Consider the following 13,944-nt stretch of genomic DNA (forward strand, 5'->3'; position numbering starts at 1 on the left):
TCCTCAACCAGGGCCTCAGGGAAACTTCCCTGCGTGCCATGCGCAGACACCCTTCCTTGTATTCCCATCCTAAGTCTCTTGAATTGTCCATGAATACAACAATAAGGGTGTAAATTAACTCACGAAGATCCAAATCAAAAAAAAAAATCACCTGCTGGGTCCATTTTGTGGTTGGGTCGTTCTGTCAGGGATGAGCAGGAAGCAGGACCCAAATGCAAAGGTGATGAAAAAAAAGATTTAATAATAAAAGAAAACCAACATACAACTATAGGTGTCCACGAGATGTAGCAAAAACAGGTAATCCAAATACTGGAGCCAGGGGGAAAAATGCAGAAACAGACGTCTCCCGACAGACTGGGGAAACACAACAGACACAGACCAACAGTACAACAGACAACCAACACTGACAAAGGGAAGCACAGAGACTAAATACACACGAGGAGGGCGGGGCCAATTGAACACAGGTGGGACACATTAGGAACAGGTGCAGACAATAACAGGGGCAGGAGACACAGAAAAAGTAAAGAGAACAGACAAGACAGGGAAACAGGACGTGCGGAAACACAAGGAACTACTTCAAAAAAAAAACAGGAAATGAAAACACAAGATCATGACATATCCTGAGGTAGCATGTTTTTATTTTGCGAAAAAGTCAGTGATCAGACTACATTTAACACAAAACGAAAAACAAAAAAGCTTTTTTGTTTATATATAAAAAACAAAAAACATGCTCTATACAAAATTGAGATTGAACTAGGGCTGCAACTAATGATTAGAGGAAAACAATGAATACAGAATACTCAATGCCACATTATGTAACCAACCATGCACAGAGCTGCCATTGCTAAAATGAATGAAATGTTCTGCTATTTGCTAAGTATTTTGCATTAGCAATATCATTTACAGCAAAAAGGCTTAACAAACTGCAAAATTAACCAAATAAAACATTTGTCTTTTATCTGACAACAGTGTATATAACTGAGGTAAAACGTGTACTTGTTTAATGCGTTGTTGACTGCTAAAACCACAGCAGCTACTTCAAACTACAGCACATTTCCGCCTTGAACAAAGAAGTGTTGGAGGGCAAACTGAAAACGTGTGTCCATACCTCTGATCAGTGAACTGCTTTCATTCTAATTTTCTTCTTATGGCAGTTGTTCTATTTTTGATGAAATATTTGACTGCTTTCCAGTCTCTTTTTTGCAGCACTTGCAGTTCTGCTGAAATGCAGCGCTCACAGTCCATTTTACCTGGAACATCTTGTCTCACAATGAACCTCTTCAGATGTTTTTCTACTGCAGCAATTTCCTCTGGTATCCAACATTTCACAGCAGCTTGCTTACCTAAGTAGGCAGAAAGAGATTACATTTTGATTAAATTGACAATTTGCAGAGCTGTGATCCGCTCACTCTGAAAAGCAAACGCAGCTCACAATGCCACTAACTGCGCAAAATGAGCTTCCACTCTTTGTTGAAAGTAAATGCTTCTGAACATTAAGGTACGGTATTACGCATATTTCACTGAACAAAGTCATTACTGCTGACAGTTATAAAGTGCCGTCACGGCACCTAATTATAATTTCCCAAACACGGATGTTAAGGAAACTGTGATTAAAAGCGCATTTCATGAGATCACTGAGTTTTCTTACGTGATCAGTGCAACCATGCGACTGATTGTAGCCTACACATACGTGCGTCTGAAGCCTCCATCCACCAATGGTTACGCTTGTAATCAGTCATTTCTCACAATTGGAATTCATTTTCATGTTGGTGCTGTTAGTTACAGTAAAGCAGCAGGAGTTGTGTGTTTCTTCATAAATAAAACTATACAAAAGATATTAGACTAATATTTTCTTCATTGAGTGATGCAGGTCTGTGAAAGTTTGGGTTATCTACACAAATAGTCTCACTGAATCAGAACTGAAAAGGATCTGAGTGGTTAATTTTTGTAACTATTAATTGTAAAATTCATTCATCTGCCTCGAGTCCATATTTATATCATAAAACAGTATGTTTCTTCAGTAACCTGTGGTGGATATCAGACAACTGACAAGATGTTTGGCTAATTTAAAAGTTGATAATGCGATTACATGGATTATGGGCTGTCAAACAGCCCATTGTAAAGCAATCATGTCCACGAAATATATGTAGTTTAATATAATTCAGCACTAAGTATTTCGTGTTTCAATTCGATTTCCAATTGTGTGGGCCTTCACATACTTGTCACTATGGCCCACTGGAAAAAGATATTGCCCACCCCTGGTCTAACACCATGACACCAAGTAAGACCCCCCTCCAGAGATCAAGTTTGCCGACCGCTAGCTTCTCTAGTTGTAGCAACTTCAGCAAAGACCGCACTATAGCAATACACTGCAGTCCATTTCTCCACCAGCCAACCGCCATCAAAAAAGCCACTCATAGCCACAAATAATGCTCAGAACACCACCAAACTTCATCAACAGTACAAACAGGGTCCCAGCACATAATATGAGGCATCAAAACACCTGCTAGCTTTGCCTGGTTTCTATTGAAAAGAGACGAAAACAACTCACACTCCTCCTGTGATTCAGTCAGGATGGATGAATGGATATAAATAGATACATAGAGATACAGTATATCTATGTATCTATCTATCTATCTATCTATCTATATCTATATATCTATATCTATATATGTATATTGTCGCACAAAAGGTCTTATTCCCTTCCTGGTTAGGAAGCTCTTTAAGGTGTATTAAGAAATCAGAGACATGCTTTTATTAAATGATATAACCATTACCATTAATTTTCAAGGCAACAATAGACCATTTTCATTAAAAGCAAGGTAAAAGACCTTAAAAATAATTGAGTGGCACTGGCCCAAAAGAGGATGCAAGTCCCAAAGCTTACCTCTCTTTCTTGCAGACACACTCTGGTTTTGGACTTGTGATGTGGAGGTACATTCTTGCAGGGATGACATGCTGACCTCATCTTCTGACCCCTGTTCTCCTGGCATACTGACATCTACACACAGAAAGAACTTTATTAAAAAATACAAGACATAAAATACGAAGAAACTGTTAGTACAGTGATTATTTTATTGTAATATATAAAATAATTTAGTTTATGGCATTTGTGTCTCTTAAAGACCCCCTCCAATCATCCTTTTAGCTATTTTAAAACATTCTCAGTGGTCTTTCAATTGTGATTATGAAGTTTTTAGCAAAAATCACAAAAACTGTGCCATTTCCCAGAGCGCCAGTAGCTCATTTGCAATGCGCCTCTGAGCACCTTCCCCCATTCGCGCCGAACACTCCCACGCTGCTGAGAGCTTGGTCTAGTGCGATTTGTGCCGAGAGCTTGACTTGCACTTTGAAAACATGGGCGTCATCGCTTCTCGGCCTTTTGGCTAAGATCAAGTGTAGTATCTGTTCTTATCAGTTTAATATCTGATATGTCCCCTATATGGGGATAACATATTAAACCGATTTTTAGCAACAGGAGTTGAAACATGGGGCTTGCTCCGTTCACTCCACGCATCGACCCTGCATTGCAGTGCCGCTGGGAACGGTGCACCCTACTCTTGCCTTGTGAAAAACCAAGCTCTGACAAACATATGGAGTTATTTTGTGAAGATCTCCATAGGCCTAAGAACTTTTGCGGGATGCATGAAAATGTCAGGACTTTGGTTCAGAAAGTCAGTGCATTTTCATTGTACGATGGTTTTCAAGAGCAGAGTTCATAAACTGATTCACAACAAACAAACAAAAACAACCTACAAACCCTAAACAGGGCTCCTCAAAATTGCTTAATACTGGATTATATGGCTGTACTGGCTCTTTAATATAGGCTCTGAACATAACCCCAAGAAGCTTGTAAAGGATTCAGAATTTGATTGGGACCCAGGGTCAACAAACGAGAATTGGTTTTAAGCAAGACCTTCCGGGTAGACTTGCTCAGACGCTCGGCAACAGCGGTTCAGGCATGTATTGCCGAGACAGGTGAAAAAGTGAACTGCAGCAGTCGAGGCAGACGGCAATAAATACACCTATGAGCATCTCCATCTCAGCTATGTTATAATGCTGATTGGCAGATGGACGCATGCTGGGATTCCGCATGCGGCAAGCCGAGAGAGGCGCACCGCGGAGGTAGTGAGTGTGACGGATAGGGTGGTCGGGAGGCGCTCGGGGAGGGGGCTGTGCTGACTCTGGTTTCTCTTCATAACGCACAAGTCTTTCGCCTTTTACTAAAGACTTCCGTGGAGAGGAACAGCCATGAGTTTAAGATATTTTGGCAGGCTTTGCCGAATGGCCGAGCCCTATGAGTTTGTGAAAAGTCAAAGAGCTGTCTACATCAAGTAGGGGGTCCACCAGCGAGAGCTTGGGTGGAGGTGCTAAGCAGCAGCCATTGTTGAGAGCACTCAAAACAGGGAACCACGACGAGTGCGATTTGTGCCGAGAGCTTGACTTGCACTTTGAAAACATGGGCGTCATCGCTTCTCGGCCTTTTGGCTAAGATCAAGTGTAGTATCTGTTCTTATCAGTTTAATATCTGATATGTCCCCTATATGGGGATAACATATTAAACCGATTTTTAGCAACAGGAGTTGAAACATGGGGCTTGCTCCGTTCACTCCACGCATCGACCCTGCATTGCAGTGCCGCTGGGAACGGTGCACCCTACTCTTGCCTTGTGAAAAACCAAGCTCTGACAAACATATGGAGTTATTTTGTGAAGATCTCCATAGGCCTAAGAACTTTTGCGGGATGCATGAAAATGTCAGGACTTTGGTTCAGAAAGTCAGTGCATTTTCATTGTGCTGTGGTTTTCAAGAGCAGAGTTCATAAACTGATTCACAACAAACAAACAAAAACAACCTACAAACCCTAAACAGGGCTCCTCAAAATTGCTTAATACTGGATTATATGGCTGTACTGGCTCTTTACTATAGGCTCTGAACATAATCCCAAGAAGCTTGTAAAGGATTCTGAATTTGATTGGGAGCCAGGGTCAACAAACGAGAATTGGTTTTAAGCAAGACCTTCCGGGTAGACTTGCTCAGACGCTCGGCAACAGCATTTTCAACCAATTGTAAGCGGTTCAGGCATGTATTGCCGAGACAGGTGAAAAAGTGAACTGCAGCAGTCGAGGCAGACGGCAATAAATACACCTATGAGCATCTCCATCTCAGCTATGTTATAATGCTGATTGGCAGATGGATGCATGCTGGGATTCCGCATGCGGCAAGCAGAGAGAGGCGCACCGCGGAGGTAGTGAGTGTGACGGATAGGGTGGTCGGGAGGCGCTCGGGGAGGGGGCTGTGCTGACTCTGGTTTCTCTTCATAACGCACAAGTCTTTCGCCTTTTACTAAAGACTTCCGTGGAGAGGAACAGCCATGAGTTTAAGATATTTTTTGCAGGCTTTGCCGAATGGCCGAGCCCTATGAGTTTGTGAAAAGTCAAAGAGCTGTCTACATCAAGTAGGGGGGGGTTCCACCAGCGAGAGCTTGGGTGGAGGTGCTAAGCAGCGGCCATTGTTGAGTGCACTCAAAACAGGGAACCACGACGAGTGCGATTTGTGCCGAGAGCTTGACTTGCACTTTGAAAACATGGGCGTCATCGCTTCTCGGCCTTTTGGCTAAGATCAAGTGTAGTATCTGTTGTTATCAGTTTAATATCTGATATGTCCCCTATATGGGGATAACATATTAAACCGATTTTTAGCAACAGGAGTTGAAACATGGGGCTTGCTCCGTTCACTCCACGCATCGACCCTGCATTGCAGTGCCGCTGGGAACGGTGCACCCTACTCTTGCCTTGTGAAAAACCAAGCTCTTACAAACATATGGAGTTATTTTGTGAAGATCTACATAGGCCTAAGAACTTTTGCGGGATGCATGAAAATGTCAGGGCTTTGGTTCAGAAAGTCAGTGCATTTTCATTGTACGGTGGTTTTCAAGAGCAGAGTTCATAAACTGATTCACAACAAACAAACAAAAACAACCTACAAACCCTAAACAGGCCTCCTCAAAATTGCTTAATACTGGATTATATGGCTGTACTGGCTCTTTACTATAGGCTCTGAACATAATCCCAAGAAGCTTGTAAAGGATTCTGAATTTGATTGGGAGCCAGGGTCAACAAACGAGAATTGGTTTTAAGCAAGACCTTCCGGGTAGACTTGCTCAGACGCTCGGCAACAGCATTTTCAACCAATTGTAAGCGGTTCAGGCATGTATTGCCGAGACAGGTGAAAAAGTGAACTGCAGCAGTCGAGGCAGACGGCAATAAATACACCTATGAGCATCTCCATCTCAGCTATGTTATAATGCTGATTGGCAGATGGATGCATGCTGGGATTCCGCATGCGGCAAGCCGAGAGAGGCGCACCGCGGAGGTAGTGAGTGTGAGGGATAGGGTGGTCGGGAGGCGCTCGGGGAGGGGGCTGTGCTGACTCTGGTTTCTCTTCATAACGCACAAGTCTTTCGCCTTTTACTAGAGACTTCCGTGGAGAGGAACAGCCATGAGTTTAAGATATTTTTGGCAGACTTTGCCGAATGGCCGAACCCTATGAGTTTGTGAAAAGTCAAAGAGCTGTCTACATCAAGTAGGGGGGGGGGGTCCACCAGCGAGAGCTTGGGTGGAGGTGCTAAGCAGCGGCCATTGTTGAGCGCACTCAAAACAGGGAACCACGACGAGTGCGATTTGTGCCGAGAGATTGACTTGCACTTTGAAAGCATGGGCGTCATCGCTTCTCGGCCTTTTGGCTAAGATCAAGTGTAGTATCTGTTCTTATCAGTTTAATATCTGATATGTCCCCTATATGGGGATAACGTATTAAACCGATTTTTAGCACCAGGAGTTGAAACATGGGGCTTGCTCCGTTCACTCCACGCATCGACCCTGCATTGCAGTGCCGCTGGGAACGGTGCACCCTACTATTGCCTTGTGAAAAACCAAGCTCTGACAAGATCTCCATAGGCCTAAGAACTTTTGCGGGATGCATGAAAATGTCAGGACTTTGGTTCAGAAAGTCAGTGCATTTTCATTGTACGGTGGTTTTCAAGAGCAGAGTTCATAAACTGATTCACAACAAACAAACAAAAACAACCTACAAACCCTAAACAGGCCTCCTCAAAATTGCTTAATACTGGATTATAAGGCTGTACTTGCTCTTTACTATAGGCTCTGAACATAATCCCAAGAAGCTTGTAAAGGATTCTGAATTTGATTGGGAGCCAGGGTCAACAATCGAGAATTGGTTTTAAGCAAGACCTTCCGGGTAGACTTGCTCAGACGCTCGGCAACAGCATTTTCAACCAATTGTAAGCGGTTCAGGCATGTATTGCCGAGACAGGTGAAAAAGTGAACTGCAGCAGTCGAGGCAGACGGCAATAAATACACCTATGAGCATCTCCATCTCAGCTATGTTATAATGCTGATTGGCAGATGGATGCATGCTGGGATTCCGCATGCGGCAAGCCGAGAGAGGCGCACCGCGGAGGTAGTGAGTGTGACGGATAGTCTGGTAGGGAGGCGCTCGGGGAGGGGGCTGTGCTGACTCTGGTTTCTCTTCATAACGCACAAGTCTTTCGCCTTTTACTAAAGACTTCCGTGGAGAGGAACAGCCATGAGTTTAAGATATTTTTGGCAGGCTTTGCCGAATGGCCGAGCCCTATGAGTTTGTGAAAAGTCAAAGAGCTGTCTACATCAAGTAGGGGGTCCACCAGCGAGAGCTTGGGTGGAGGTGCTAAGCAGCGGCCATTGTTGAGAGCACTCAAAACAGGGAACCACGACGAGTGCGATTTGTGCCGAGAGCTTGACTTGCACTTTGAAAACATGGGCGTCATCGCTTCTCGGCCTTTTGGCTAAGATCAAGTGTAGTATCTGTTGTTATCAGTTTAATATCTGATATGTCCCCTATATGGGGATAACATATTAAACCGATTTTTAGTAACAGGAGTTGAAACATGGGGCTTGCTCCGTTCACTCCACGCATCGACCCTGCATTGCAGTGCCGCTGGGAACGGTGCACCCTACTATTGCCTTGTGAAAAACCAAGCTCTGACAAGATCTCCATAGGCCTAAGAACTTTTGCGGGATGCATGAAAATGTCAGGACTTTGGTTCAGAAAGTCAGTGCATTTTCATTGTGCTGTGGTTTTCAAGAGCAGAGTTCATAAACTGATTCACAACAAACAAACAAAAACAACCTACAAACCCTAAACAGGGCTCCTCAAAATTGCTTAATACTGGATTATATGGCTGTACTGGCTCTTTACTATAGGCTCTGAACATAATCCCAAGAAGCTTGTAAAGGATTCTGAATTTGATTGGGAGCCAGGGTCAACAAACGAGAATTGGTTTTAAGCAAGACCTTCCGGGTAGACTTGCTCAGACGCTCGGCAACAGCATTTTCAACCAATTGTAAGCGGTTCAGGCATGTATTGCCGAGACAGGTGAAAAAGTGAACTGCAGCAGTCGAGGCAGACGGCAATAAATACACCTATGAGCATCTCCATCTCAGCTATGTTATAATGCTGATTGGCAGATGGATGCATGCTGGGATCCGCATGCGGCAAGCAGAGAGAGGCGCACCGCGGAGGTAGTGAGTGTGACGGATAGGGTGGTCGGGAGGCGCTCGGGGAGGGGGCTGTGCTGACTCTGGTTTCTCTTCATAACGCACAAGTCTTTCGCCTTTTACTAAAGACTTCCGTGGAGAGGAACAGCCATGAGTTTAAGATATTTTTGGCAGGCTTTGCCGAATGGCCGAGCCCTATGAGTTTGTGAAAAGTCAAAGAGCTGTCTACATCAAGTAGGGGGGGTCCACCAGCAAGAGCTTGGGTGGAGGTGCTAAGCAGCGGCCATTGTTGAGCGCACTCAAAACAGGGCACCACGACGAGTGCGATTTGTGCCGAGAGCTTGACTTGCACTTTGAAAACATGGGCGTCATCGCTTCTCGGCCTTTTGGCTAAGATCAAGTGTAGTATCTGTTCTTATCAGTTTAATATCTGATATGTCCCCTATATGGGGATAACATATTAAACCGATTTTTAGCAACAGGAGTTGAAACATGGGGCTTGCTCCGTTCACTCCACGCATCGACCCTGCATTGCAGTGCCGCTGGGAACGGTGCACCCTACTCTTGCCTTGTGAAAAACCAAGCTCTGACAAACATATGGAGTTATTTTGTGAAGATCTCCATAGGCCTAAGAACTTTTGCGGGATGCATGAAAATGTCAGGACTTTGGTTCAGAAAGTCAGTGCATTTTCATTGTACGGTGGTTTTCAAGAGCAGAGTTCATAAACTGATTCACAACAAACAAACAAAAACAACCTACAAACCCTAAACAGGCCTCCTCAAAATTGCTTAATACTGGATTATATGGCTGTACTGGCTCTTTACTATAGGCTCTGAACATAATCCCAAGAAGCTTGTAAAGGATTCTGAATTTGATTGGGAGCCAGGGTCAACAAACGAGAATTGGTTTTAAGCAAGACCTTCCGGGTAGACTTGCTCAGACGCTCGGCAACAGCATTTTCAACCAATTGTAAGCGGTTCAGGCATGTATTGCCGAGACAGGTGAAAAAGTGAACTGCAGCAGTCGAGGCAGACGGCAATAAATACACCTATGAGCATCTCCATCTCAGCTATGTTATAATGCTGATTGGCAGATGGATGCATGCTGGGATTCCGCATGCGGCAAGCCGAGAGAGGCGCACCGCGGAGGTAGTGAGTGTGACGGATAGGGTGGTCGGGAGGCGCTCGGGGAGGGGGCTGTGCTGACTCTGGTTTCTCTTCATAACGCACAAGTCTTTCGCCTTTTACTAAAGACTTCCGTGGAGAGGAACAGCCATGAGTTTAAGATATTTTTGGCAGGCTTTGCCGAATGGCCGAGCCCTATGAGTTTGTGAAAAGTCAAAGAGCTGTCTACATCAAGTAGGGGGGGGGTCCACCAGCGAGAGCTTGGGTGGAGGTGCTAAGCAGCGGCCATTGTTGAGCGCACTCAAAACAGGGAACCACGACGAGTGCGATTTGTGCCGAGAGCTTGACTTGCACTTTGAAAACATGGGCGTCATCGCTTCTCGGCCTTTTGGCTAAGATCAAGTGTAGTATCTGTTCTTATCAGTTTAATATCTGATATGTCCCCTATATGGGGATAACATATTAAACCGATTTTTAGCAACAGGAGTTGAAACATGGGGCTTGCTCCGTTCACTCCACGCATCGACCCTGCATTGCAGTGCCGCTGGGAACGGTGCACCCTACTCTTGCCTTGTGAAAAACCAAGCTCTGACAAACATATGGAGTTATTTTGTGAAGATCTCCATAGGCCTAAGAACTTTTGCGGGATGCATGAAAATGTCAGGACTTTGGTTCAGAAAGTCAGTGCATTTTCATTGTACGGTGGTTTTCAAGAGCAGAGTTCATAAACTGATTCACAACAAACAAACAAAAACAACCTACAAACCCTAAACAGGCCTCCTCAAAATTGCTTAATACTGGATTATATGGCTGTACTGGCTCTTTACTATAGGCTCTGAACATAATCCCAAGAAGCTTGTAAAGGATTCTGAATTTGATTGGGAGCCAGGGTCAACAAACGAGAATTGGTTTTAAGCAAGACCTTCCGGGTAGACTTGCTCAGACGCTCGGCAACAGCATTTTCAACCAATTGTAAGCGGTTCAGGCATGTATTGCCGAGACAGGTGAAAAAGTGAACTGCAGCAGTCGAGGCAGACGGCAATAAATACACCTATGAGCATCTCCATCTCAGCTATGTTATAATGCTGATTGGCAGATGGATGCATGCTGGGATTCCGCATGCGGCAAGCAGAGAGAGGCGCACCGCGGAGGTAGTGAGTGTGACGGATAGGCTGGTCGGGAGGCGCTCGGGGAGGGGGCTGTGCTGACTCTGGTTTCTCTTCATAACGCACAAGTCTTTCGCCTTTTACTAAAGACTTCCGTGGAGAGGAACAGCCATGAGTTTAAGATATTTTTGGCAGGCTTTGCCGAATGGCCGAGCCCTATGAGTTTGTGAAAAGTCAAAGAGCTGTCTACATCAAGTAGGGGGGGGGTCCACCAGCGAGAGCTTGGGTGGAGGTGCTAAGCAGCGGCCATTGTTGAGCGCACTCAAAACAGGGAACCACGACGAGTGCGATTTGTGCCGAGAGCTTGACTTGCACTTTGAAAACATGGGCGTCATCGCTTCTCGGCCTTTTGGCTAAGATCAAGTGTAGTATCTGTTCTTATCAGTTTAATATCTGATATGTCCCCTATATGGGGATAACATATTAAACCGATTTTTAGCAACAGGAGTTGAAACATGGGGCTTGCTCCGTTCACTCCACGCATCGACCCTGCATTGCAGTGCCGCTGGGAACGGTGCACCCTACTCTTGCCTTGTGAAAAACCAAGCTCTGACAAACATATGGAGTTATTTTGTGAAGATCTCCATAGGCCTAAGAACTTTTGCGGGATGCATGAAAATGTCAGGACTTTGGTTCAGAAAGTCAGTGCATTTTCATTGTACGGTGGTTTTCAAGAGCAGAGTTCATAAACTGATTCACAACAAACAAACAAAAACAACCTACAAACCCTAAACAGGCCTCCTCAAAATTGCTTAATACTGGATTATATGGCTGTACTGGCTCTTTACTATAGGCTCTGAACATAATCCCAAGAAGCTTGTAAAGGATTCTGAATTTGATTGGGAGCCAGGGTCAACAAACGAGAATTGGTTTTAAGCAAGACCTTCCGGGTAGACTTGCTCAGACGCTCGGCAACAGCATTTTCAACCAATTGTAAGCGGTTCAGGCATGTATTGCCGAGACAGGTGAAAAAGTGAACTGCAGCAGTCGAGGCAGACGGCAATAAATACACCTATGAGCATCTCCATCTCAGCTATGTTATAATGCTGATTGGCAGATGGATGCATGCTGGGATTCCGCATGCGGCAAGCCGAGAGAGGCGCACCGCGGAGGTAGTGAGTGTGACGGATAGTCTGGTAGGGAGGCGCTCGGGGAGGGGGCTGTGCTGACTCTGGTTTCTCTTCATAACGCACAAGTCTTTCGCCTTTTACTAAAGACTTCCGTGGAGAGGAACAGCCATGAGTTTAAGATATTTTTGGCAGGCTTTGCCGAATGGCCGAGCCCTATGAGTTTGTGAAAAGTCAAAGAGCTGTCTACATCAAGTAGGGGGGGTCCACCAGCGAGAGCTTGGGTGGAGGTGCTAAGCAGCGGCCATTGTTGAGAGCACTCAAAACAGGGAACCACGACGAGTGCGATTTGTGCCGAGAGCTTGACTTGCACTTTGAAAACATGGGCGTCATCGCTTCTCGGCCTTTTGGCTAAGATCAAGTGTAGTATCTGTTCTTATCAGTTTAATATCTGATATGTCCCCTATATGGGGATAACATATTAAACCGATTTTTAGCAACAGGAGTTGAAACATGGGGCTTGCTCCGTTCACTCCACGCATCGACCCTGCATTGCAGTGCCGCTGGGAACGGTGCACCCTACTCTTGCCTTGTGAAAAACCAAGCTCTGACAAACATATGGAGTTATTTTGTGAAGATCTCCATAGGCCTAAGAACTTTTGCGGGATGCATGAAAATGTCAGGACTTTGGTTCAGAAAGTCAGTGCATTTTCATTGTGCTGTGGTTTTCAAGAGCAGAGTTCATAAACTGATTCACAACAAACAAACAAAAACAACCTACAAACCCTAAACAGGGCTCCTCAAAATTGCTTAATACTGGATTATATGGCTGTACTGGCTCTTTACTATAGGCTCTGAACATAATCCCAAGAAGCTTGTAAAGGATTCTGAATTTGATTGGGAGCCAGGGTCAACAAACGAGAATTGGTTTTAAGCAAGACCTTCCGGCTAGACTTGCTCAGACGCTCGGCAACAGCATTTTCAACCAATTGTAAGCGGTTCAGGCATGTATTGCCGAGACAGGTGAAAAAGTGAACTGCAGCAGTCGAGGCAGACGGCAATAAATACACCTATGAGCATCTCCATCTCAGCTATGTTATAATGCTGATTGGCAGATGGATGCATGCTGGGATTCCGCATGCGGCAAGCCGAGAGAGGCGCACCGCGGAGGTAGTGAGTGTGACGGATAGGGTGGTCGGGAGGCGCTCGGGGAGGGGGCTGTGCTGACTCTGGTTTCTCTTCATAACGCACAAGTCTTTCGCCTTTTACTAAAGACTTCCGTGGAGAGGAACAGCCATGAGTTTAAGATATTTTTGGCAGGCTTTGCCGAATGGCCGAGCCCTATGAGTTTGTGAAAAGTCAAAGAGCTGTCTACATCAAGTAGGGGGGGTTCCACCAGCGAGAGCTTGGGTGGAGGTGCTAAGCAGCGGCCATTGTTGAGAGCACTCAAAACAGGGCACCACGACGAGTGCGATTTGTGCCGAGAGCTTGACTTGCACTTTGAAAACATGGGCGTCATCGCTTCTCGGCCTTTTGGCTAAGATCAAGTGTAGTATCTGTTCTTATCAGTTTAATATCTGATATGTCCCCTATATGGGGATAACATATTAAACTGATTTTTAGCAACAGGAGTTGAAACATGGGGCTTGCTCCGTTCACTCCACGCATCGACCCTGCATTGCAGTGCCGCTGGGAACGGTGCACCCTACTCTTGCCTTGTGAAAAACCAAGCTCTGACAAACATATGGAGTTATTTTGTGAAGATCTCCATAGGCCTAAGAACTTTTGCGGGATGCATGAAAATGTCAGGACTTTGGTTCAGAAAGTCAGTGCATTTTCATTGTGCTGTGGTTTTCAAGAGCAGAGTTCATAAACTGATTCACAACAAACAAACAAAAACAACCTACAAACCCTAAACAGGGCTCCTCAAAATTGCTTAATACTGGATTATATGGCTGTACTGGCTCTTTACTATAGGCTCTGAACATAATCCCAAGAAGCTTGTAAAGGATTCTGAATTTGATTGGGA

The 13,944-nt window shown here is 45.0% G+C and overlaps 19 non-coding genes across 19 annotated transcripts; all 19 read left to right on the plus strand.

Moving 5' to 3' along the window:
• The first annotated feature begins 3,366 nt into the window (after positions 1-3,366).
• On the plus strand, positions 3,367-3,558 carry LOC118289530. Its single transcript, XR_004786086.1, has one exon. It is a non-coding gene; the product is annotated as a U2 spliceosomal RNA (small nuclear RNA).
• A 621-nt stretch (positions 3,559-4,179) lies between these two features.
• On the plus strand, positions 4,180-4,291 carry LOC118289609. Its single transcript, XR_004786162.2, has one exon. It is a non-coding gene; the product is annotated as a U5 spliceosomal RNA (small nuclear RNA).
• A 177-nt stretch (positions 4,292-4,468) lies between these two features.
• LOC118289633 lies at positions 4,469-4,660 on the plus strand. Its single transcript, XR_004786185.1, has one exon. It is a non-coding gene; the product is annotated as a U2 spliceosomal RNA (small nuclear RNA).
• A 641-nt stretch (positions 4,661-5,301) lies between these two features.
• On the plus strand, positions 5,302-5,414 carry LOC118289545. Its single transcript, XR_004786100.2, has one exon. It is a non-coding gene; the product is annotated as a U5 spliceosomal RNA (small nuclear RNA).
• Positions 5,415-5,595: 181 nt separating this feature from the next.
• On the plus strand, positions 5,596-5,787 carry LOC118289534. Its single transcript, XR_004786090.2, has one exon. It is a non-coding gene; the product is annotated as a U2 spliceosomal RNA (small nuclear RNA).
• Positions 5,788-6,428: 641 nt separating this feature from the next.
• LOC118289546 lies at positions 6,429-6,541 on the plus strand. The gene has a single exon (XR_004786101.2). It is a non-coding gene; the product is annotated as a U5 spliceosomal RNA (small nuclear RNA).
• A 183-nt stretch (positions 6,542-6,724) lies between these two features.
• On the plus strand, positions 6,725-6,916 carry LOC118289536. The gene has a single exon (XR_004786091.2). It is a non-coding gene; the product is annotated as a U2 spliceosomal RNA (small nuclear RNA).
• Positions 6,917-7,535: 619 nt separating this feature from the next.
• Positions 7,536-7,648, plus strand: LOC118289547. The gene has a single exon (XR_004786102.1). It is a non-coding gene; the product is annotated as a U5 spliceosomal RNA (small nuclear RNA).
• Positions 7,649-7,825: 177 nt separating this feature from the next.
• On the plus strand, positions 7,826-8,017 carry LOC118289644. Its single transcript, XR_004786196.2, has one exon. It is a non-coding gene; the product is annotated as a U2 spliceosomal RNA (small nuclear RNA).
• A 618-nt stretch (positions 8,018-8,635) lies between these two features.
• Positions 8,636-8,748, plus strand: LOC118289549. Its single transcript, XR_004786104.1, has one exon. It is a non-coding gene; the product is annotated as a U5 spliceosomal RNA (small nuclear RNA).
• A 179-nt stretch (positions 8,749-8,927) lies between these two features.
• Positions 8,928-9,119, plus strand: LOC124849560. The gene has a single exon (XR_007030010.1). It is a non-coding gene; the product is annotated as a U2 spliceosomal RNA (small nuclear RNA).
• A 641-nt stretch (positions 9,120-9,760) lies between these two features.
• Positions 9,761-9,873, plus strand: LOC124849478. Its single transcript, XR_007029928.1, has one exon. It is a non-coding gene; the product is annotated as a U5 spliceosomal RNA (small nuclear RNA).
• Positions 9,874-10,054: 181 nt separating this feature from the next.
• On the plus strand, positions 10,055-10,246 carry LOC124849571. The gene has a single exon (XR_007030021.1). It is a non-coding gene; the product is annotated as a U2 spliceosomal RNA (small nuclear RNA).
• Positions 10,247-10,887: 641 nt separating this feature from the next.
• Positions 10,888-11,000, plus strand: LOC124849479. Its single transcript, XR_007029929.1, has one exon. It is a non-coding gene; the product is annotated as a U5 spliceosomal RNA (small nuclear RNA).
• Positions 11,001-11,181: 181 nt separating this feature from the next.
• Positions 11,182-11,373, plus strand: LOC124849473. The gene has a single exon (XR_007029923.1). It is a non-coding gene; the product is annotated as a U2 spliceosomal RNA (small nuclear RNA).
• Positions 11,374-12,014: 641 nt separating this feature from the next.
• Positions 12,015-12,127, plus strand: LOC124849480. Its single transcript, XR_007029930.1, has one exon. It is a non-coding gene; the product is annotated as a U5 spliceosomal RNA (small nuclear RNA).
• Positions 12,128-12,306: 179 nt separating this feature from the next.
• Positions 12,307-12,498, plus strand: LOC124849481. Its single transcript, XR_007029931.1, has one exon. It is a non-coding gene; the product is annotated as a U2 spliceosomal RNA (small nuclear RNA).
• A 641-nt stretch (positions 12,499-13,139) lies between these two features.
• Positions 13,140-13,252, plus strand: LOC124849482. The gene has a single exon (XR_007029932.1). It is a non-coding gene; the product is annotated as a U5 spliceosomal RNA (small nuclear RNA).
• Positions 13,253-13,432: 180 nt separating this feature from the next.
• On the plus strand, positions 13,433-13,624 carry LOC124849469. The gene has a single exon (XR_007029919.1). It is a non-coding gene; the product is annotated as a U2 spliceosomal RNA (small nuclear RNA).
• The last annotated feature ends 320 nt before the right edge of the window (positions 13,625-13,944 follow it).

This window comes from Scophthalmus maximus, chromosome 17 (assembly GCF_022379125.1).
Source record: "Scophthalmus maximus strain ysfricsl-2021 chromosome 17, ASM2237912v1, whole genome shotgun sequence".
NCBI lineage: Eukaryota > Metazoa > Chordata > Actinopteri > Pleuronectiformes > Scophthalmidae > Scophthalmus > Scophthalmus maximus.